Source organism: Salvelinus alpinus, chromosome 6 (genome assembly GCF_045679555.1).
Source record: "Salvelinus alpinus chromosome 6, SLU_Salpinus.1, whole genome shotgun sequence".
NCBI classification, from domain to species: domain Eukaryota; kingdom Metazoa; phylum Chordata; class Actinopteri; order Salmoniformes; family Salmonidae; genus Salvelinus; species Salvelinus alpinus.
In genome coordinates, this window is record NC_092091.1 from 29370405 (window position 1) to 29392387 (window position 21983).

Genomic DNA, 21983 nt, shown 5'->3' on the forward strand with positions numbered 1-21983 from the left:
AGTCTCTCCTCAACTCTTAGCCAAGAGACTGGCATGCGTAGTATTTATATCAGCCCTCTGATTACAATTAAGTGGGCCGTTCTGGGCCAGCTGAAGCTTAACTAGGTCTTTCCTTGCAGCATTGGACCACACTACTCGACAATCAAGATTAGACAAAACTAAAGACTGCAGAACTTGCTTTTTGGAGTGTGGTGTCAAAAAAGCAGAGCATCTCTTTATTACGGCCAGACCTCTCCCCATCTTTACAACCATTGAATCTACATGTTTTCACCATGCCAGTTTACAATCTAAGGTAACACCTCAACTTGTTCATCAGCCACACCATTCATTACCAGATTCATCTGAAGTCTAGAACTTTTAAGGAATGATTTGTACCAAATACAATGCTTTTAGTTTTAGAAATGTTCTGGACCAGTTTATTACTGGCCACCCATTCCAAAACAGACTGCAACTCTTTGTTAAGGGTTTCAGTGACTTCATTAGCTGTGGTTGCTGACGTGTATATGGTTGAATCATCAGCATACATGGACACACATGCTTTGTTTAATGCCAGGGGCAGGTCATTGGTAAAAATAGAAAAGAGTAGAGAGCTGCCCTGCGCTACACCACACTTGACATGTTTGACGGTAGAGAAGCTTCCATTAAATAAAACCCTTTGAGTTCTATTAGATGGCTCTGAATCCACGATATGGTAGAGGTTGAAAAGCCATAACACATGTTTATTTCAACAACCGGTTATGGTCAATAATATCAAAGGCTGCACTGAAATCTAACAGTACAGCTCCCACAATCTTATTATCAATTTCTTTCAACCAATCATCAGTCATTTGTGTCAGTGCAGTACATGTTGAGTACCCTTCTCTATAAGCATGCTGTAAGTCTGTTAATTTGTTTACAGAGAAGTAGCATTGTATTTGGTCAAACACCATTTTTCCCCAACAGTTTGCTAAGAACTGGCAGCAAGCTTATAGGTCTGCTGTTAGAATCAGTAAAGGCCGCTTTACCACTCTTTGGTAGTGGAATTACTTTGGCTTTCCTCCAGACCTGCGGACAAAGACTTTCCTCTAGGCTCAGATTAAAGATATGACAGGTAGGAGGGGCTATAGTCAGCTACCATCCTCCGTATCTTTCCATCTAAGTTGTCAATGCCAGGAGGTTTGCCATTATTGATTGATAACAATAATTCTTCCACCTCTCCCACACTAACTTGACAAAATTTGCAAAGTTTGCCCACTTTGCAAATGAAATAATCATTAAAATAAATCAAATGGTTTCGTGATGAATAAGCCATCTGATTCGATGAAAGATGGCAATGAATTTGTCTTTCTGCCCATAATTTCATTTAAAGTACTCAAGTTTTTTCCCATCATTCTTTATATCATTGATCTTGGCTTCATAATACAGTTTCTTCTTCCTTTTTGTTGAGTTTAGTCACAATTTCTCAATTTGCAGTAAGTAAGCCAGTCAGATGTGCAGCCAGACTCATTAGCCACTCCTTTTGCCCCATCTCTTTCAACCATACAGTTTTTCAATTCCTCATCAATCCATGGAGCCTTAACAGTTCTAACAGTCACTTTCTTAACAGGTGTGTGTTTATCAATAATTGGAAGAAGCAATTTCATAAATTCATAAAGTGCAGCGTCTGGATGCTCCTCATTAATCACATCAGACCAACAAATATTTTTAACGTCATCCACACGAGTCACAGCTAAATCTTTTGTATGATCTCTTATACACTATTTTAAGCCCAGCTGTTGGAACTATGGCTTTCCTGGATATAGCCACTGCATCCAATGGGTATGGATACAGCTTTAGAACAAAGTTCTACAGTATTAGTAAAAATGTGATAAATACATGTGGATGATCTTGTTCCTGTAGTGTTTGTAAATACCCTGGTAGGTTGATTAATAACCTGAAACAGATTACAGACTCTGGTTAGAGTAAGAAGCTTCCTCTTGAGTGGACAGCTTGATGAAAACCAGTCAATATTCAGGTCCCCAAGAAAGTAGACCTCTGTTTACATCACATACACTATCACGCATTTCAACACAATATTTAGATACTGACTGTTAGCACTTGGTGGCCTATAGCAACACCACAAAAGAAAAGGCCTTAGATGTGCCAAGTGAACCTGCAACCACAATACTTCAATAACACATAAGATCTTCTCAAAGCATTACAGCGATATGGCTCTGAATAGATATATACAGGAACAATGTATACACGGCTCAAAAAAATAAAGGGAACACTTACACAACACAATGTAACTCCAAGTCAATCACACTTCTGTGAAATCAAACTGTCCACTTAGCAACACTGATTGACAATAAATTTCACATGCTGTTGTGCAAATGGAATAGACAAAAGGTGGAAATTATAGGCAATTAGCAAGACACCCCCAATAAAGGAGTGGTTCTGCAGGTGGTGACCACAGACCAATTCTCAGTTCCTATGCTTCCTGGCTGATGTTTTGGTCACTTTTGAATGCTGGCGGTGCTTTCACTCTAGTGGTAGCATGAGACGGAGTCTACAACCCACACAAGTGGCTCAGGTAGTGCAGCTCATCCAGGATGACACATCAATGCGAGCTGTGGCAAGAAGGTATGCTGTGTCTGTCAGCGTAGTGTCCAGAGCATGGAGGTGCTACCAGGAGACAGGCCAGTACATCAGGAGACGTGGAGGAGGCCGTAGGAGGGCAACAACCCAGCAGCAGGACCGCTACCTCCGCCTTTGTGCAAGGAGGAGCACTGCCAGAGCCCTGCAAAATGACCTCCAGCAGGCCACAAATGTGCACAAACATCAGCCAGGAAGCATAGGAACTGAGAATTGGTCTGTGGTCACCACCTGCAGAACCACTCCTTTATTGGGGTTGTCTTGCTAATTGCCTATCATTTCCACCTTTTGTCTATTCCATTTGCACAACAGCATGTGAAATGTATTGTCAATCAGTGTTGCTTCCTAAGTGGACAGTTTGATTTCACAGAAGTGTGATTGACTTGGAGTTACATTGTGTTGTTTAAGTGTTCCCTTTATTTTTTTGAGCAGTGTATATATATTCAGAGCCATATCGCTGTAATGCTTAGAGAAGATCTTATGTGTTATTGAAGTGTATATATATATATATATATATATATATTACACACATACAGCAACACCTCCCCATTAAACATTTCTGTCTCTTTTATAGATGTTATATCCTTGTATTGCTACTGCTGTATCGTCAAATGAATTAAGTTAGTCTCAGAAATGGCTAATATATCAATGTTATTGATTTTATGAACCTTATTTGTAAGGCTACATATATTAATATGTGCAATTTTCAGCCCTTTCCTGGGTAGCTTATTAGAGTCATAATACTGAAAAGAACAAACAAAGCAAGCGAGAAAAATATACATTCAGCAGTCCATTAATCAATTGGTTTTGTGCACTTTGGGGTTGAAGCTACGAACCCAAAGGCTTGGCTCTCGTCCCTTCCAGGCTTCTGGGAGGGAGGGTGGACAATGAGCCTGTCATAGCGGATGTAAGCTATGTCCCTACTCACTCTGGCAGCTTTCATGACTGGGATCAGTTCTTTCCTCTTCTGGCGCACAGCTTCAGGATATATCTTCCTCAACGAGGACTACGTTCCTCTCAAGTTCTTGGCTCTTTCCAGAACAGCTACATTGTCCTTGAACCATAGGAACTTGACCACTATCGGCATGGGCCGGTTTTCCAGTCCTGTGGGCGCGCTCCACCTCAATCTTCCTGTCGTCCATCTTCAATTTATCAGAGAGAATTTCCCTCACTTTGTCCTCAGACTCTGTCCAGGTCTCATGTGGAGATTCTGCAATTCTGTCCACAACCATGTTGTTCCACCTTGATTGTCCCTTGAGATCCCTGATTTTATCTGTCATTGTTATCATGGATTCACACACACAACTGATGTCTTCTCTCAAATGACTTACAGATTGCTGTCATCTTGCCGTTCTCCTGTTTCAACTCATCGAGCTGACCCTGAGAGAACTGCAAACTGTTCTTCAGGTCCTGGACCTCTCAGGTCGTCCATTCTTTTATTTGTAGAATCTGAGTATTTGGACAAAACACTTGAAGCAATTTTCTACAACAGTTGTTACAACAAGGTCTCTTTTTTTGTTTGTTTAAAATATCCTTCACGTGTCATAAAGACCCCTGTCCTCAACGGTACTCTCGCCGGCTTTGGTCTTTGTCATGGTAGCTAGCAACGTAGGTTACGCTGGTACTCCTCGCAGTTCCAGACAGGGTAGGTCACGGCAAAGATTGAAAATAACAAGCAGCAGGGATCTAGACAGCCACAATCCGCGGTTCCAGCCACAATGGATAACCGTGTCGCCGGCTGCGTTCAAGAAAACACTGCTAGCTTGATATGCAGCTAGGCTAGCTGCGACGCCAAATAGCTCCTCAGACCCGTCCTTGGTCGGCAGGATCACTGGAAAGAGACAAGCAGTCCCAGCAACTGATGCCAACTGTGTTGTGGGATCCAAACTAAGAAGCTAGCTAGCTACCAATAACTTTCCAATACACTTTCAAACAAACAAAACCGAGCTCTTCCTTGTTCTGCATTCAACAGGAAGTGACATCCGGGTTAAGCGAGCAGTGTGATGAGAAGTAGGCTGCCAGGCGGGGGGGTATATATGCTTGTGGCCATAACATCCAGGCCTGGTTAGTACTGTGACAGGAGACTGCCTGAGAATACCAGTTGCCATAATTGCACTGAGTCCATGCAACTTATTGTGAGTTAAGCAAATTTTTAGCCCTGAGCTTATTTGTGCCGTAACCATGGGGTTGAATACTTATTGACTCAAGACATTTCAGCTCTTCATTTTTAATTTTAATTTGTAAACAATTCTAAAAACATAACTCGACTTTGACATTATGAGGTGTGTGTGTGCCAGTGACCCAATCTACATTTCAAATTCGGCTTTAACACAATAAAATGTGGAAAAAGTCAAGGGGCGTGAGTTTTCTGAAAGCACTGTATATGAATAGGCTCTAACATACACTCACTGAAGACTTTTTTCCTAAATGTATTTACACTCTCAGCGCTCTTGAGTGACTGTCCCATCTGAGGATACAGTAGAGAGGTGATAGAGGAATTTATGAGGTGGTGTCATAAACCTAGGGAGCCAAGGTGAGAGGTGTAGGGGAACGAGGTCTGTGAGTGAAGGCATGCAAAAGACCAGCGATGAAGGGCTTGAACGGCCATTACTGCGGTTGAGTCCGTTTCTGCAGTAACATGGACTGTTAAAGGGAAAATACACTCAAACTATCTTTTTGGTGTTTTTTCATTAGTCCTCTGATACAGTCCCAAAACATTAATCCACTCCTGATACAGTCCCAAAATGTTTTGCATATCAGCAGTCAAGTTGTCAAGATCTTGGTCTTTCAAGAAGTGTCACCGGCCACATCATGATGATGCATGATATATATATATTGAGATTCTCACGATTCTATATGCGAATCGATATTGCGATTTGATGTTACAAACTTATTGCTCTGTCTGTTGCAGAGAGACGAGAGAGCATGAGAAAATTATTTCAGGGAAATAAAATTGTTGGCTCACTAGGCTATTTAGAAAGATTGAGAGCCATTTAAGAGGATGAAAAATATCGGCGTTTTTGCGCAGGTACAGCGGGCTTAGAGCCGGCTAAAGTTACTTACAGTAGCAAAAAAATATGTACTAGGAGTCAAATATAGATATATTGTGATATGTATCGATTTTATTTTTTCATCACTAGAATAGCCCGCTTGCCTCCCTCTGCTCTCGCTCCTCTTCCTGTTCTCACCCTTTCTCAGAGAGGTTTTTATCGTGTGTGTACGTATAAACATACATGAGCATTTGGGTTTTTGTTCCTGTCCAGCATGCAATGTGCACTCTGACTCAGTGAACTCTGAGAGCAAACTATTGTGTTTGTTGCCCTCCACTGACCAGCCCTCTGAAAGACATGTCCAGGCTAAATCATGTGGACACTGCTACTCAGCGGGCGTCCATTCTTCCACTTGGTTAGGAGTCCCTTCAGCTCTCCATCTCTTCTTTTCTCTTTCTCCCTCTCTTCTCCCTCTCTACAAGCTGTAATGGGGTGTTTTATCAGTCTCTGGAGACAGGGCAGTGCCAGGTTAGAGGAACTCATCCATTTTGTGTGTGTGTGGGAGGGAGGGAGGCCCTACTGCAGCTTTGTTATCCAAGTCTTGCTCAGTGAAGCACCTTCAAAGAGCATTAACTACACACTAGTGTATTTGTTCCTATGCCTGGAGACTAGTGTCAGTACTGTCACACAACTATTAAGTGTATATGTCAACACTGTTACACTAAATAAACCATAGAGAGCAACATATACTGCAGTATTTTCCTCTTTTAAAGACATACAGTGAAGTTCGATAGTATTGGGACAGTTACACATTTTGTTTTTGGATCTACTCCAACACGTTGGATGCATTTGATACAAAGATGGCACAAAGAACATACCCCCAAGAGATGCTAACATGTCACCATTACCAATAACAGGGGAAGTAAGCATTTTCGGCGGGGTATGATATTTGTGCTTCAAACTTTCTCGCTTATCATTATTCACTATTCAGGATTATCTGTAATGGTAGAATCCACATTAGAGATTCTCCGGTACTTTTGTTTTAGTGATGCATCTATGACATTTTTGGCCGATACCGATATCCGATATTTCCCTTGCCAAAAAAAACCTGATGCCGATATAAAAATGTTTAGCGGCCTTTTAAGCATTCTAATACAGTTAAATAGTTAGACCACTCCGTCCATGTGTGTGAAGGCACTGCATCTTAGTGCAAGAGGCATCACTACAGTCCCTGGTTCGAATCCAGGCTGTATCACATCCGGCTGTGATTGGGAGTCCCATAGGGCGGTGTACAATTGGCCCAGCGTTTGTCCGGGCCGTCATTGTAATTTAAGAATTTGTTCTTAACTGTAGTTTTTGTTCTTAACTGTAGTATTTAAAAATACATTTAGCTGACTCTGCCATCACATGCAGCCTACTGTACAATACATAAACACTGCTAGCCAAACACAACGGTCTCTTGCTAGGCACACCCTCTACATTTTGGGGGGGATTGTTCCTAGACCTTTAAAGTGGTCTGCTGATGTGGTTTAAAGGTATACTTTGGGATTTGATGAACTTGTGGATGCCATTTTTATGTCTCTGTGCAATTTGAAGGAAGTTGCTAACTAGCGCTAGTGTCAGTGCTAACGCCAGTTAGCATTGGCTTGTGAAATTACGTCTAAATTCCTTTATATTGAACACAGAGATATAAGTGCTATCCATGAGTTCACCTGACTCAAAGTATCCATTTGTTGTGGATGTAGGACTTTCATTTTTATTTTAGTAGACCTAGAAAAATATAAGCGGTGAAACAGAATTTACCAAAAGATGAAACTTTAGAGTGACTGTTCCAATCACTAACAATAACCCTTTGTGCAATCTCCAAAAAGGGTGTTTTTTCCCCCTCCAAACAATTAATGTAAATATATCCAAGTTCATTATTTGTCTGTGGAGGGTAGGTCATTATAGGCTATTTGCTCCGCTCACAAATTAAAGATAACATTTTAAATGGTGCGAGCATCATCCGCTTTCTCGGGCCTTTATTCTTTTCTTCTGGGCCAGTAGCTTTGGCCCGGTGTGCCACTGGCAAATTTAGCTGAATGTCAAGTCCTGCAAGGGCATAGTGATTTAAAAGATGGCAAAAAAAAGTGTGTGTGCGCGTGTAATAAACACCTTAATTACATAAGTATTCCGAACTTTTGCTATGAGACTCAAAATTGAGCTCAGGTGCGTCCTGTTTCCATTGATCACCGTTGAGATGTTTCTACAACTTGATTGGAGTCCACCTGGGGTAAATTAAATTTTTGGAAAGACACACACACACCTATATAAGGTCCCACAGTTGACAGTGCATGTCAGAGCAAAAACCAAGCCATGAGGACAAAGGAATTGTCCGTAGAGCTCCAAAACAGGTTTGTGTTTAGAGTACCAAAAAATGTTTGCAGCATTGAAGGTCCCCAAGAACACAGTGGCCTCCTCCATTCTTACATGGAAGAAGTTTGGAACCACCAAGACTCTTCCTGGAGCTGGTTGCCCGGCCAAACTGAGCAATCAGGGGAGAAGAGCCTTGGTCAGGGAGGTGACTAAGAACCCGATGGTCACTCTGACAGAGCTCCAGAGTTCCTCTGTGGAGATGGGAGAACCTTCCAGGAAGTCAACCATCTCTGCAGCACACCACCAATCAGGCCTTTATGGTAGAGTGGCCAGACGGAAGCCACTCCTAAGTAAAAGGTACATGACCGTCCGCTTGGAGTTTGCCAAACGGAACCTAAAGAGTCTCAGACAATGAGAAATACTCTTTGGTGTGATGAAACCAAGATTTTAACTCTTTGCCCTGAATGTCAAGCGTGTAACGTCATTCCTAAGACTCGATGCTGTAATCGCTGCCAAAGGGTCTGAATACTTATGTAAATGTGATATTTCAGTTTTTTATTTTTAATAAATTTGTATAAATGTGTAAATACCTCTTTATGCTTTGTCATTATGGGGTATTGTGTGTAGATGTATTTTTTTAACCTTGCGCAAGGGCACATCAACAGATTATTTTCACCTTGTCAGAACGGGTATTTGAACCAGCAACCTTTTGGTTACTGGCCCAATGCTCTAACCGCTAGACTACCTGCCACCCTAGTCATCATTAGGCTGGTTCTGTATGGAATGGAGCAACATTATGGGACACGTCATGTCAGTATCGCTGCGCAGCTGCTAAGATATTTTGTGACCAAATCGTGCTGGTTCCATCAACTGAAAAAGTTCTTAGCACCAGTGGGAAAAGGTCGTCTAGAGCCTTGTACACATTGACACATCCAGGTTTAAAAAATACTTCGTAGTTGCTAAAGTTCTGGTGCATGTCTTTATTGTATAAGTGTTAAAATTTTCTTATTTACAATAAAAAGGACTCCAAAATTACACATTATTTACCATTAATTTCCATTGGGCGCAACAATCTGAAACATCAAAAATGAATTGCAAATGCATCCAAGTTTGTAGAGTCACAAGCTTGACGTAGTCATTACATACTAGGAATATGTGACAAAATACTAACCTTTCTGACTGCCGTAATACACACACAGCCTAAGTGAATTTGTTCAAATACCTTAGAGGTTCCCTAAAATGGAGAGACTATGTACAAAAAGTGCTGTAGTATCTAAACTATTCACCTGATATGGATAAAAAATAAACGCTGACCGTCTGCACTTTACCCTCCATAGTCATTGTGTAATCAAATCCATAGTGCTGGAGTACAGAGCCAAAACAAGTAAGTCTAAAAACAAGCCTATTTAAAAAGGGTAATGTTAATAAATCTTGTGTGATTAGTAGTGTAAAATGTCATGCTAAAGTCCTTCCCCCTGCATGCTTCGGTTTGGCTGTCACCCAGTCAAACTCGGTGAACCGAACGAGCGTGCTAGCATACTCCCTTAAAAACTAGAAGAAAGTTGCAATCGTACTGTTCGTCCATCTTAAGACACCGTAGCCAGTATACACTTTCTTGAGAAATCTGTCAGTGATTTTGACTGTTTTGCAGAGATCGTAGTTGCGCAATTTTACATTTAGCTAATTTGAGTACTTCTCAAATTAAAAATGTGCATGAACTATGTCTCTTGTAGAATGACAGCAGTTCTTTGAAGAATCCCTACTGTTGACCAATCACTGGCGAATGAGCGTAGACTTTGCTACCGACAGACGAAAAAACCCTTGCCGAAGAACAAAATAAACATCACACAAAGTCAGCATTAATATATGCACAAACTGTTTGGGATGGGAGCATGCGGGATGCCTTTAGCCTTTTTATTGAATGTGTGGTGGGGAACATCTGGCAATTTAGCTGCTCCACTACCTCTCAACAACCTGGAGGGGGATAGAAAAGAAAATGGAGAAAGAGGAGCATGAAGTCATTGAGTGGGGATGGAGAGGCTCTGCTGAGTTTCGAAGGAGCTCAGTGGGGCGGGTGAGTGGAGGGTTTCACACACACACACACACCTCTTATCTCTCTCCAGCTCATAAAGCAGTCCTAACCCAGCTCTTACCATAGACCCCTGCGGAGATGGGCCCAGCAGGATCAAAGCTCAACATGCCTCCACAGTACTGCCTGCTGAACAGCTTCAGTCAACATGGAAAGCACACAGCAGGTCACATAGATGTACTATAGCTGAACACCCCCCCACTTAATTTCCTTTGGCTTTTCCCTGTGTTTGTGTGTGCCCTAGCTATGTTGGATGGGAGGAAATTATACAGCTTTACTGTGCCTGTCAGTACCAGAGCCAAAGCATTTTTCTAGCCCGGCCTGCGAGTAGAGGGAGGGTGAGATGGAGTACATTTGAGAGAAAGTGTGTGTGTGTGTGTCAGAGCGAGAGCACAAGGTGTCTGTTTTAGACAGGGGTGCCTTTGCTTTGTCAGGTTCCAGCATGTCGGCTTGCTAAAGTCTATTCCACCCAAGAGCCCCGGGGCCCGACTGGCATGTTCTCCTGGGAAAATAACTGAGTGTGGGTGTTGAAACTGGGCAATATGGACAAATCCATATCACTATAAATGTACTGAATTATAACGATCAAAAGAACAATACGTTTATAACAATGTGCACGGGTTAGCCTACTTTTGTATATTACAGTACCATTGACACTACTACTTTGAATGTTGTAACTATCAATTGTATTCTTAGCAATAGCCCATATTTGCACTTATTTCATTTCAAACTTCACATTTCTTGTATAGGTTAATTGTCATGATTATCGATATCAGTAAAATGTGCTCAGAATGACAGACGTCAAATTTATATTATAATTCATCTTAACAGAACATGTAACTCCTGTAATAAAGCAGCCGATAAAATGTAATTTGCGGGAAAACGCATCTAAACAGCACACCTAATGCGCGTTTTTCCGAATGTGACAGATGAAAATCTGTGGAATTTAGTGGGTAATATGACTAGTATTGTGCCTTTTGGTTTCTGGCCAACGAAAGGAAATATGAAAGAAATGCTGGTTTCAATGGCATATGAGGAAGTCTTTATAAAATAATTGCCTCCATGTTTCTATGGTCGAATTTTGCCTAGGCTTATGTGATGCAAGGTAAGACATGCCTCATATGAAGTGAAACGTTCAGGTTTCAAACAATTAAGCTCGTGTTTTCATAATGCCTACTGCCTCCAACTCAAATTGCAAAGTGGTGGGTGACTTGCTGATAGCCTGCCTACAGTTGCCGGTGCACTTGAATGGCGAATGGGTGGCGCGCTTCAAATACCAGTTGAGGAACAAAAATGGTAGCATTTTTTTTTATTGTGACCGTCAAAACTGCGTTTAACACGCGATTGCATTTACAATTGTTGCGCAATGACTGGGTTTATAAAAGCGGACGTTTTTCTACAGAAGCAACCAACTGAGGAGCTGCAGGAGAAATCAGCTCAAATTAGGCTCTGTATGCTGTGCGCGTGTGATTAGTTGTTGGATAAGATGCATGATAACTAACAAATACACACACGGCCATTTTTAATTCCACAAAATTATGCTAATTAAACTATAGACCGATAAGCATGACAGGGAAATGTGTTTCCATCAATGAATAAAGAGCATTATTTTGCAATGGGATTGTTTTTCTCCCAGTCATTTTGACGTCAAGTTTTCTTATTGGCTGTTCAATTTTGTTATTGGCCAAAAGCTGGCAATTGCCGGCTAATGGAAACTCTCTCGCTCTTTGTCTCTCTCGCTCTCTTTGTCTCTGTGTTAAAGGGAAGCTTGGAGGCTTATACCAGTTACTCATCATAAACACAGAGAGGGAGATTGCTGGGGGGAGGTAGACTGAGAAGGAGAGCAAGAGGGAGTCAGAGAGAGGCTATTCTTGCTGTGGTAGCAGCAAACTACTGTTCAATCATTTAAAAGATAGCTCTAGCTTCTGGCATTTAACCCATTGTTCTACTTACCCAGAGTCTGTTGAACTCGTGTATATTGGCATTGCTACTGTACCTATGGACTTCCAGTCATTGCGCTAATACTAGTTAGCATTGGCTTGTAAAACGACATTCATACTGCACACAAAGACATAAAAATGATATCCAGAAGTTCTGACCTTGCGTAAGTAGAACAAGGGACAGACTCTCACAGTATCTCTTTAATCATTAGTGGGGGAAAATGCACAACAAACCCTAGATCAGTGGGGTCAACATTGGCCTTGCTACCTTGTCACATGGTGCTTGTAGACCAGGATAACCAGGGACCTCTAGTCCCCGGACCACTCCTGACTCCAGCCATGACACCTGGCTTGTGATGAGGCAATATGCATATAACATTGTGATGGGATGTGGGACAGGGTAATGTTGCTGTAATTAACCCACATTTAGTATAGTTCTAGTTTTCTAGTTTCACTTGACATGACAGTTGAGTGTCTCACTAATAGGAACATTGAATTTCGACGCTCCTTGATGTCCTGCGTTGCTGTAGTGTAGACAGCATAAACTCCATATGACTCATAGAGTAAGAGTGAGATCTCAGGCAGTTTCCTATGAGCATGGTTCTAGTGACAGCTGTTCTGGCTATTGTTCCCCTGCCTTATTACTCCACACATTAACTGACTCACTGACCCACCGTAACAATCTGCACTGCTGCTGCCTGTACAACACTTCCTCTCCTCCCTCCCTTCCTACTTGTCTGTCGCTGAGCTCCGGCCCTCCAGTCTTAAGCAGGAGAAGCTGGGACGAGGCCAGGCTGGCTGCTCCCCTGTGGCCCACAAATAAGGCCAGAGGCATTCACACAGAATACTCTCCAGTCCCCCCACACATGCCCACACACACAGCACATGACCACACGTGCCAGCCTGCAGCCCCGGGACCTTGCCACACACCCTTTCACTTACCAGCCTGGCACAGGTTTTCCTCCATCTCCCTCTGTTTCCTGCTTCTCCTCTCTCCCTCTCTGTCCCTCCCTCTGCATCTACTTTCTTTGTATTTCCCCCTGTAGCCTGTATTAAGGATCTGTTTCTGGTCTGAGTGTTGGTGTTGGTCTAGACTTAATGCTGGTTGTGTATGATGCTGCTGGGTCTGTCTTACTGGGGGAATGTGCCAGGTGAGGAGAGTGGGTGGGTGGGGCAGGCAGGCAGAACAGACTTTGTCCATAGTCTGAGGGATACAGGGAGGGAAGAGGGAGTGTGAGCACATGTGCTCCTAAATTGAAAAAATGTAGGAGCAAAATGAAAAATATTTATAGTATTAAAGCGTCAATCCGCAGTAGAAACAACAACAAAGGCCTCCCCGCCACTGTTTTGGTAAAAGGCTGAGGGATGGGGCTGGAGAATGGTACAGAGCTACTGACACAAAGCTATGGATGCAAGGACGAACCAGCCGTAATATCAAAATGATAGTTTTAACCATGTTTTGAAGCTATATTGTGTGTTTATATTTTGTTTGTTATAAGTGTATATATTTTGGCTTATTGTGTGGGGGGGCAGGGGGTAAAATCACGCAAGGTCAGAGCTGCTGCCAAGATTAGGGACCAGCAGAATTTCACAAAAAAGACTGGAGCCAGGCTAACAGCAAGCACGTGTGTGTGCATCAATGTCTGTGTGTCCTGTTGAGAACATACCTGTGTGTCTGAGTATTCTCAATGTGTTTGAGTGGGAGAGGGTCTGAGCTCTCCTCTCCCATCATCATCAGTAGGGACTGAAACTTCACCGGCCCTCACATTTTTACCCAGCATTTGACTGGTGGTAGCTTAATGCTAGGGCTGGGCGGTAAGCAGTATTTTAACCAGTATTGATGCATGGAACGGTTTGGATTTTTACTTCACCTTACATAACGTTATTTCAATGTTAGTTATGTTAATTGTAATATTTATATTATATTTATGTAAATCGTCAGTTCTTGCCGTCTTAAGAGACTGCTGAGAACTGCTTATTTTCTAGCAAGACTTTCGCACATGTACTTTTTTTTGCCATGAATAGTGCTTGTGAGGCAGTACTGGCGCTGAAGGTGCTCATTGCGCCCAAGTACTTTTTTGCCATGAATCTTGCCTGTTAGGCAGTGATGGTGCCAAAAGCACTCTAGATATCGGCACAATGCCCCTTGTGGCGAAAGTAAGAACTGCAATTGAATCAATTGAAATACATGGTCATAGAGGAGAATAATTATTCTGATAAAGGAAAAGTGACTGACAGAGGCATACAAAGACCAAAGAATAACACATGAGTTAAGGAAAGTTTTATAAAAATTCTAAATTATTTTTGATTGATTTAACAGTATAACAAACTTAAATTAGAGCAAAATCTCCATTTAAAACCACTTGCTATGTAACCCACGGTTTTAGATGAACACCGTCATTAACATAAAATAACTGTCATAGAAAAAATAAGCTGCTTGAAGATGGGACAGCTAGGCATTCATGCAGTTGAGTCAGTTTTTGCGGTAACATGGAGTCTTAACAAATTGATGAAACTTTGTTGCTCCTTGTTGAAACAAGAAACTAGCAAACAAATCTTTGGTTGCCTAGGCAATGCACCCCACAACGCAGCAGCACACATGGTTATAGAATGGATTTGGAACCTCGAACCCTGACAATTTGACTTGTGGGTACACTCGCAATGGCTGCCTGGTATTGTGATGCAATAGTTTCCATGATGTAGAATTTATTCAAATTATGTTAACTGATGTGGCTCATGCAATGGAATGTATTTTTTGTAATGTCAGTTGAGTTGAATCAACAAATCACAGCATGTGAATGGCACACTTCCTGCTTTTACTCTAGGTTAATTAAAGATTGAAGACAATGGAACAAGCTATGCTAGTTAGCAAATATGCCATCATTGACTTGAATAAGGACCCCGTTCTATTCATTCTATTTCTATGGAAGCGCATAGAAACACATTTGGCCTCCCAAGTGGCGCAGTGGTCTAAGGCACTGCATCGACGCGTGCAAGACGCGTCGCTACAGTACCTGGTTCGAATCCAGGCTGTATCAAATCCGGCCGTGTGAGTCCCATAGGGCGGCACACAATTGGCCCAGCATCATCCCGGGTTTGGCTGGGGTAGAGCATCATTGTAAATAAGAATTTGTTCTTAACTGACTTGCCTAGTTAAATTAAAATAAATAAATACATACACCTTGTGTTCAGGAGCAAGGAAGAGGAGAAAATGTGCATATATTCGAACAGTTAGGCTATTGTGGAGACCGTGTGGTCATTTGGCTGGACAATTGTCGTCATCCAAAATTCCATGACCGTCATAACCCTTAATTCAACTGCCCACCAGCCAGACACCGTTGTTTGGGTTAGCTGTGTTTCTGTAGCGCTCATGTGATTGCAGAGTTTGCAAAACAGATGGCCACTGGATTGACACAAATAATCATGATGTTCTGCCAGGTAGGCATAGGCTGCTTTGTAGTTAACATTTAATTTGCCTCTTCAGAAAGTTGAAGGAAAAGACCACTGATGCATTTTGTTCATGTCTTATCTTGGGAAAAATGTATGCATTTTCTAATAAGTTCAATACCTTTTAGTTGATTTCCTACTAAGTTCAATAATTGAATTCCATTTTAATGACTGGATTCCTTGATTCCATCCACGTTATAGGGCCCTACACACATTGTCACACAGCGGGTTAGGGACACAAGCAAGGTGTGTTTGTCCCACTCAGCACAGGGGGGTGAGGTGTGTGTGTGTGACTTGTTCTGCAGAACGGTGTCTGAGCACACGTTGTCCACAGTGAAACCCTCTTCACACAATCACTTAACAGCAAGATGGCGCAGACGGACACGGTCACCCTGTTTCTAGCTCCTAGACAACTTTGCAGTATTTGGGGGGGTTGTGTTATTTCTTACATAATTTGCTCAGAACGTTTCTTGTATTACCTACAACCGGAAATACATTTTGGATATTAGATCAGCGGTCACTCACCAGAAATTTGACTTCCCTGACCTGGATCCTTCATTTGATCTATTCCGGGGGCTGCGCTAAAACGCAGACGTTGGAAAAGAGGTCAGACTCCGGCAGCGTGCATACCATCCACCACTTCAGATTCTATTATTTGCTAAATTCAGTCCCTAGACAATGAAGTAGACAAGCTCAGGGCGAGTATCTCCTTCAAGAGAGACATCAGGGACTGTAACATACTCCCTTTTTACAGAATCATGGCTATCTCCGGACATATTGTACCCGTCCATTCATCCAGTGGGGTTCTCCATCCATCTCACGGAAAGGAAGAAACAACTCTGTGAAAAAGGCAGCAGAGTTTATGATTAACAACTCCTTGTGTGTTTGTGGTAACGTACAGAAACTCAAGTCCTTTTATTCTCCCGATCTGGAATACCTCACCATCAAATGGCGACCGCATTACCACCTGAGAGACTGTTCTTCAGTCATCGTCACCGTGTACAGTGCACTCGGAAAGTATTCAGATCCCTTGACTTTTTCCACATTTTGTTACGTTAAGTTGTTGGCATCAATCTTAACACAATACCCCATAATGACAAAGCAAAGAGGTTTTTGCGAATGTATGAAAAAATAAAACTGACATTTTACATAAGTATTCAGACGCTTTTACTTAGTACTTTGTTGAAGCACTTTTGGCAGTGATTGCAGCATTGAGTCTTCTTGGGTATGACACAACAAGCTTGGCACACCTGTATTTGGGGAGTTCTCCCATTCTTCTCTGCAGATCCTCTCAAGCTCTGACAGGTTGGATGGGGAGCGTTGCTGCACAGCTATTTTCTGTTGTCTCCAGAGAAGTTCGATCAGGTTCAGGTATTATATGTATTATGGATCCCCATTAGCTGCTGCTAAAGCAGCTCTTCCTGGGGTCTTCTTGGGGTCCAGCTAAATTAAGGCAGTTTATACAATTTTAAAAACATTACAATACATTCACAGATCCACAACACACTGTGTGCCCTCAGGCCCCTACTCCACCACTACCACATATCTACAGTACTAAATCCATGTGTATGTATTGTGTGTCTGTGTCTGTGCCAATGTTTGTTGCTTCACAGTCCCCGCTGTTCCATAAGGTGTTTTTTAAAAATCTGTTTTTAAATCTAATTTTACTGCTTACGTCAGTTACTTGATGTGGAATAGAGTTCCATGTAGTCATGGCTCTATGTAGTACTGTGTGCCTCCCATAGTCTTTTCTGGACTTGGGGACTGTGAAGAGTCTTCTTGTGGCATGTCTTGTGGGGTATGCATGGGTGTCCAAGCTGTGTGCCAGTAGTTTAGACATACAGCTCAGTGCATTCAACATGTCAATATCTCTCATAAATAAAAGTAGTGATGAAGTCAATCTCTCCTTCACTTTCAACCAGAAGAGATTGACATGCATATTATTCATATTAGCCATCTGTGTACATCCAAGGGCCAGCTGTGCTGCCCTGTTCTGAGCCATTTGCAATTTTCCTAAATCCTTTTTTGTGGCACCTGACCACACAACTGAACAGTGGTCCAGATGTGGCAAAACTAGGGCCTGTAGGACCTGCCTTGTTGATAGTGTTAAGAATGCAGAGCATCTTCTCCCCATCTTAGATACTACTGCACCAATATGTTTTAACCATGACAGTTTACAATCTAGGGTTACTCCAAGCAGTTTAGTCTGGGCTCTGGCTGGGCCACTCAAGGATATTCAGAGACTTGTCCCAAAGCCACTCCTGCATTGTCTTGGCTGTGTGCTTAGGGTCGTTGTCCTGTTGGAAGGTGAACTTTGCCCCAGTCTGAGGTCCTGAGCGCTCTGGAACAGGTTTTCATCAAGGATCTCTCTGTACTTTGCTCTGTTCATCTTTCCCTCGATCCTAGTCTCCCAGTCCCTGCCGCTGAAAAACATCCTCCCAGCATGACGCTCCCACCACCGTGCTTCATCGTGACGCTTGGCATTCAGGCCAAAGAGTTCAATCTTGGTCGAAGCTCAACTTCGAGTCTCAAAGCAAAGGGTCTGAATACTTATGGAAATAAGGCATTTCTGTTTTTAATTTTTTATAGCTGTGCAAACATTTTAAACCTAGTCTTCACTTTGTCATTATGGGGTATTTTGTGTGTAGATTGCTGAGGATTTTTTTAAATTCATTTTAGAATAAGGCTGTAACTGGAAAGAAATGTGGATAAAGTCAAGGCTTCTGAATACTTTCCAGAGGCACTGTATATTATGACACCTCTATGGAAAGATGACTGTCACTTACACCGTGTTTTGCGCTACGACCCCCACAAGCATCGCAGGACTCGTCTGAAGTTGGTACTGCAGATATGCCAACGTCCGATCAGTTTTGGCTACACATTAATTTAACACCTCTATGGAAAGGTGAGTCTCACATAGACTCACATACATGTTGGTTGTTTGCTCTAGGACGAACACAAGACTCATCTGAAGATACCCCGATACAAGTTGAAAACATTTATGGTAGTATACATTTAAGTAGTTTAGCCTCTAAAATAAGGGGTTAAATAGGTGTTTAAAAAAATCATGAATGGCTTTCTTATTTCTCAGATACTGTGTAGGACAGATATTTCCCCAAAACGATCTGTTCCATGTGGTGAATGTTATTCAGTACGTTTCTATGGGCTAATGGCATTAACCTCTCTGGGATATGTGGGACTAGCGTCCCACCGGCCAACATCCAGTGAAAATGCAGAGCGCCAAATTCAAATAAATTACTATAAAAATGTTACTTTCATGAAATCACACATGCAATACACCAAATGAAAGCTACACTTGTTGTGAATCCAGCCAACATGTCAGATTTCAAAAAGGCTTTACGGCGAAAGCAAACGATGCTATTATCTGAGGACAGCACCCCAGTAAACAAACACAGACAATCCTATTCCAACCCTCCAGGCGCGACACAAAACGCAGAAATAAAGATATAATTCATGCCTTACCTTTGAGCTTCTTCTGTTGTCACTCCAATATGTCCCATAAACATCACAAATGGTCCTTTTTGTTTGATTAATTCCGTCGACATATATCCAAAATGTCCATTTATTTGGCATGTTTGATCAAGAAAAACACCGGTTCCAACTTATGCAAAGTGACTACAAAATATCTCATAAGTTACCTGTAAGCTTTGTCCAAACATTTCAAACTACTTTTGTAATACAACTTTAGTTTTTTTTTTTACGTAAATAATACAATTTAAGACGGGATGATCTGTGTTCAATACCGGAGGAAAACAAAGTGTAGCTAGCTTTCAGGTCACGCGCCTCTAACAAAGAGTACACTTCCCTCGAGCCTCATTCTGAACAGTGCTACTTCTTCATTTCTCAAAGGAAAAGCCTCAACCAATTTCTAAAGACTGACATCCAGTGGAAGTGATAGGAACTGCAAGAAGGTCCCTTAGAAATCTGGATTCCCAATGAAATCCCATTGAAAAGAGTTAGCTAAAAAAAAAAAAATCTGAATGGTTTGTCCTCGGGGTTTCGCCTGCCAAATAAGTTCTGTTATACTCACAGACATGATTCAAACAGTTTGAGAAACTTCAGAGTGTTTTCTATCCAAATCTACTAATACTATGCATATCTTAGCTTCTGGGCCTGAGTAGCTGGCAGTTTACTTTGGACACGCTTTTCATCCGGACATGAAAATACTGCCACCTATCCCAGAGAAGTTAAGGCCAAATTCAATGATACCTTACGCGGTCTTAAAATGTAATAGATAATAACGATCCTTGGTATGACCATCTTAAAACAATTCCTTATGTTTGCTTAGTGATGTTGAGAGCAAAAACCTGAAAATGGAGAAAGCTAAACTTAATCGGGCAAAAGAAATTAACTGATTTTATAGGGCCCTATGCGTATCGACCTGGTTCCAGTGACATGCATGCAGCCATATGTTGTGTGTGTATATATGTGTAATATATATATATATATATATATATATATGATTACACATTGTAACTATGCAATAGACTAGAAACATGATTTAAGAAAAGGCTGAATTGTAATTCAAACAGTGGGGAGAACAAGTATTTGATACACTGACGATTTTGCAGGTTTTCCTACTTACAAAGCATGTAGAGGTCTGTAATTTTTTATCATAGGTACACTTCAACTGTGAGAGACGGAATCTAAAACAAAAATCCTGAAAATTACATTGTATGATTTTTAAGTAATTAATTTGCATTTTATTGCAAGACAGAATTATTTGAACACCTACCAACCAGTAAGAATTCCGTCTCTCACAGACCTGTTAGTTTTTCTTTAAGAAGCCCTCCTGTTCTCCACTCATTACCTGTATTAACTGCACCTGTTTGAACTCGTTACCTGTATAAAAGACACCGGTCCACACACTCAATCAAACAGATTGGCCCAGCGTCGTCCGGGTTAGGGGAGGGTTTGGCCGGCAGGGATGTCCTTGTCCCATCGCGCACTAGTGACTCCTGTGGCGGACTGGGCGTAACGCACATTGATACGGTCGCTAGGTGCACAGTGTTTCCTCCGACACATTGGTGCGGCTGGCTTCCGGGTTAAGTGGGCATTGTGTCAAGAAGCAGTGTAGCTTGGCAGGGTTGTGTTTCCGAGGACGCACGGCTCTCAACCTTCGCCTCTCCCCAGTCCGTACGGGAGTTGCAGTGATGAGACAAGACAAACTACCAATTGGATACCACGAAAAAGGGGTAAAAGTTAAAAAATAATTAAACTAAGAGGGGCCACTGAGCCAGTCACACACACACACACACACACACACACACACACACACACACACACATATATATATATATATATATATATATATATATATACAGTGGGGAGAACAAGTATTTGATACACTGACAATTTTGCAGGTTTTCCTACTTACAAAGCATGTAGAGGTCTGTAATTTTTATCATAGGTACACTTCAACTGTGAGAGAAGGAATCTAAAACAAAAATCCAGAAAATCACATTGTATGATTTTTAAGTAATTAATTTGCATTTTATTGCATGACATAAGTATTTGATACATCAGAAAAGCAGAACTGAATATTTGGTACAGAAACCTTAGTTTGCAATTACAGAGATCATACGTTTCCTGTAGTTCTTGACCAGGTTTGCACACACTGCAGCAGGGATTTTGGCCCACTCCTCCATACAGACCTTCTCCAGATCCTTCAGGTTTCGGGGCTGTCGCTGGGCAATACGGACTTTCGGCTCCCTCCAAAGATTTTCTATTGGGTTCAGGTCTGGAGACTGGCTAGGCCACTCCAGGACCTTGAGATGCTTCTTACGGAGCCACTCCTTAGTTACCCTGGCTGTGTGTTTCGGGTCGTTGTCATGCTGGAAGACCCAGCCACGACCCATCTTCAATGCTCTTACTGAGGGAAGGAGGTTGTTGGTCAAGATCTCGCGATACATGGCCCCATCCATCCTCCCCTCAATACGGTGCAGTCGTCCTGTCCCCTTTGCAGAAAAGCATCCCCAAAGAATGATGTTTCCACCTCCATGCTTCACGGTTGGGATGGTGTTCTTGGGGTTGTACTCATCCTTCTATTCCTCCAAACACGGCGAGTGGAGTTTAGAGCAAAAAGCTCTATTTTTGTCTCATCAGACCACATGACCTTCTCCCATTCCTCCTCTGGATCATCCAGATGGTCATTGGCAAACTTCAGACGGGCCTGGACATGCGCTGGCTTGAGCAGGGGGACCTTGCGTGCGCTGCAGGATTTTAATCCATGACGGCGTAGTGTGTTACTAATGGTTTTCTTTGAGACTGTGGTCCCAGCTCTCTTCAGGTCATTGACCAGGTCCTGCCGTGTAGTTCTGGGCTGATCCCTCACATTCCTCATGATCATTGATGCCCCACGAGGTGAGATCTTGCATGGAGCCCCAGACCGAGGGTGATTGACTGTCATCTTGAACTTCTTCCATTTTCTAATAATTGTGCCAACAGTTGTTGCCTTCTCACCAAGCTGCTTGGCTATTGTCCTGTAGCCCATCCTAGCCTTGTACAGGTCTACAATTTATCCCTGAT

The 21983-nt window shown here is 42.2% G+C and overlaps 1 protein-coding gene across 13 annotated transcripts in view; it reads left to right on the forward strand.

Moving 5' to 3' along the window:
- LOC139578505 (ras-specific guanine nucleotide-releasing factor RalGPS2-like) overlaps positions 1-21983 on the forward strand; it is a 151684-nt gene that overhangs the window by 15779 nt on the left and 113922 nt on the right. The window lies entirely within an intron of this gene.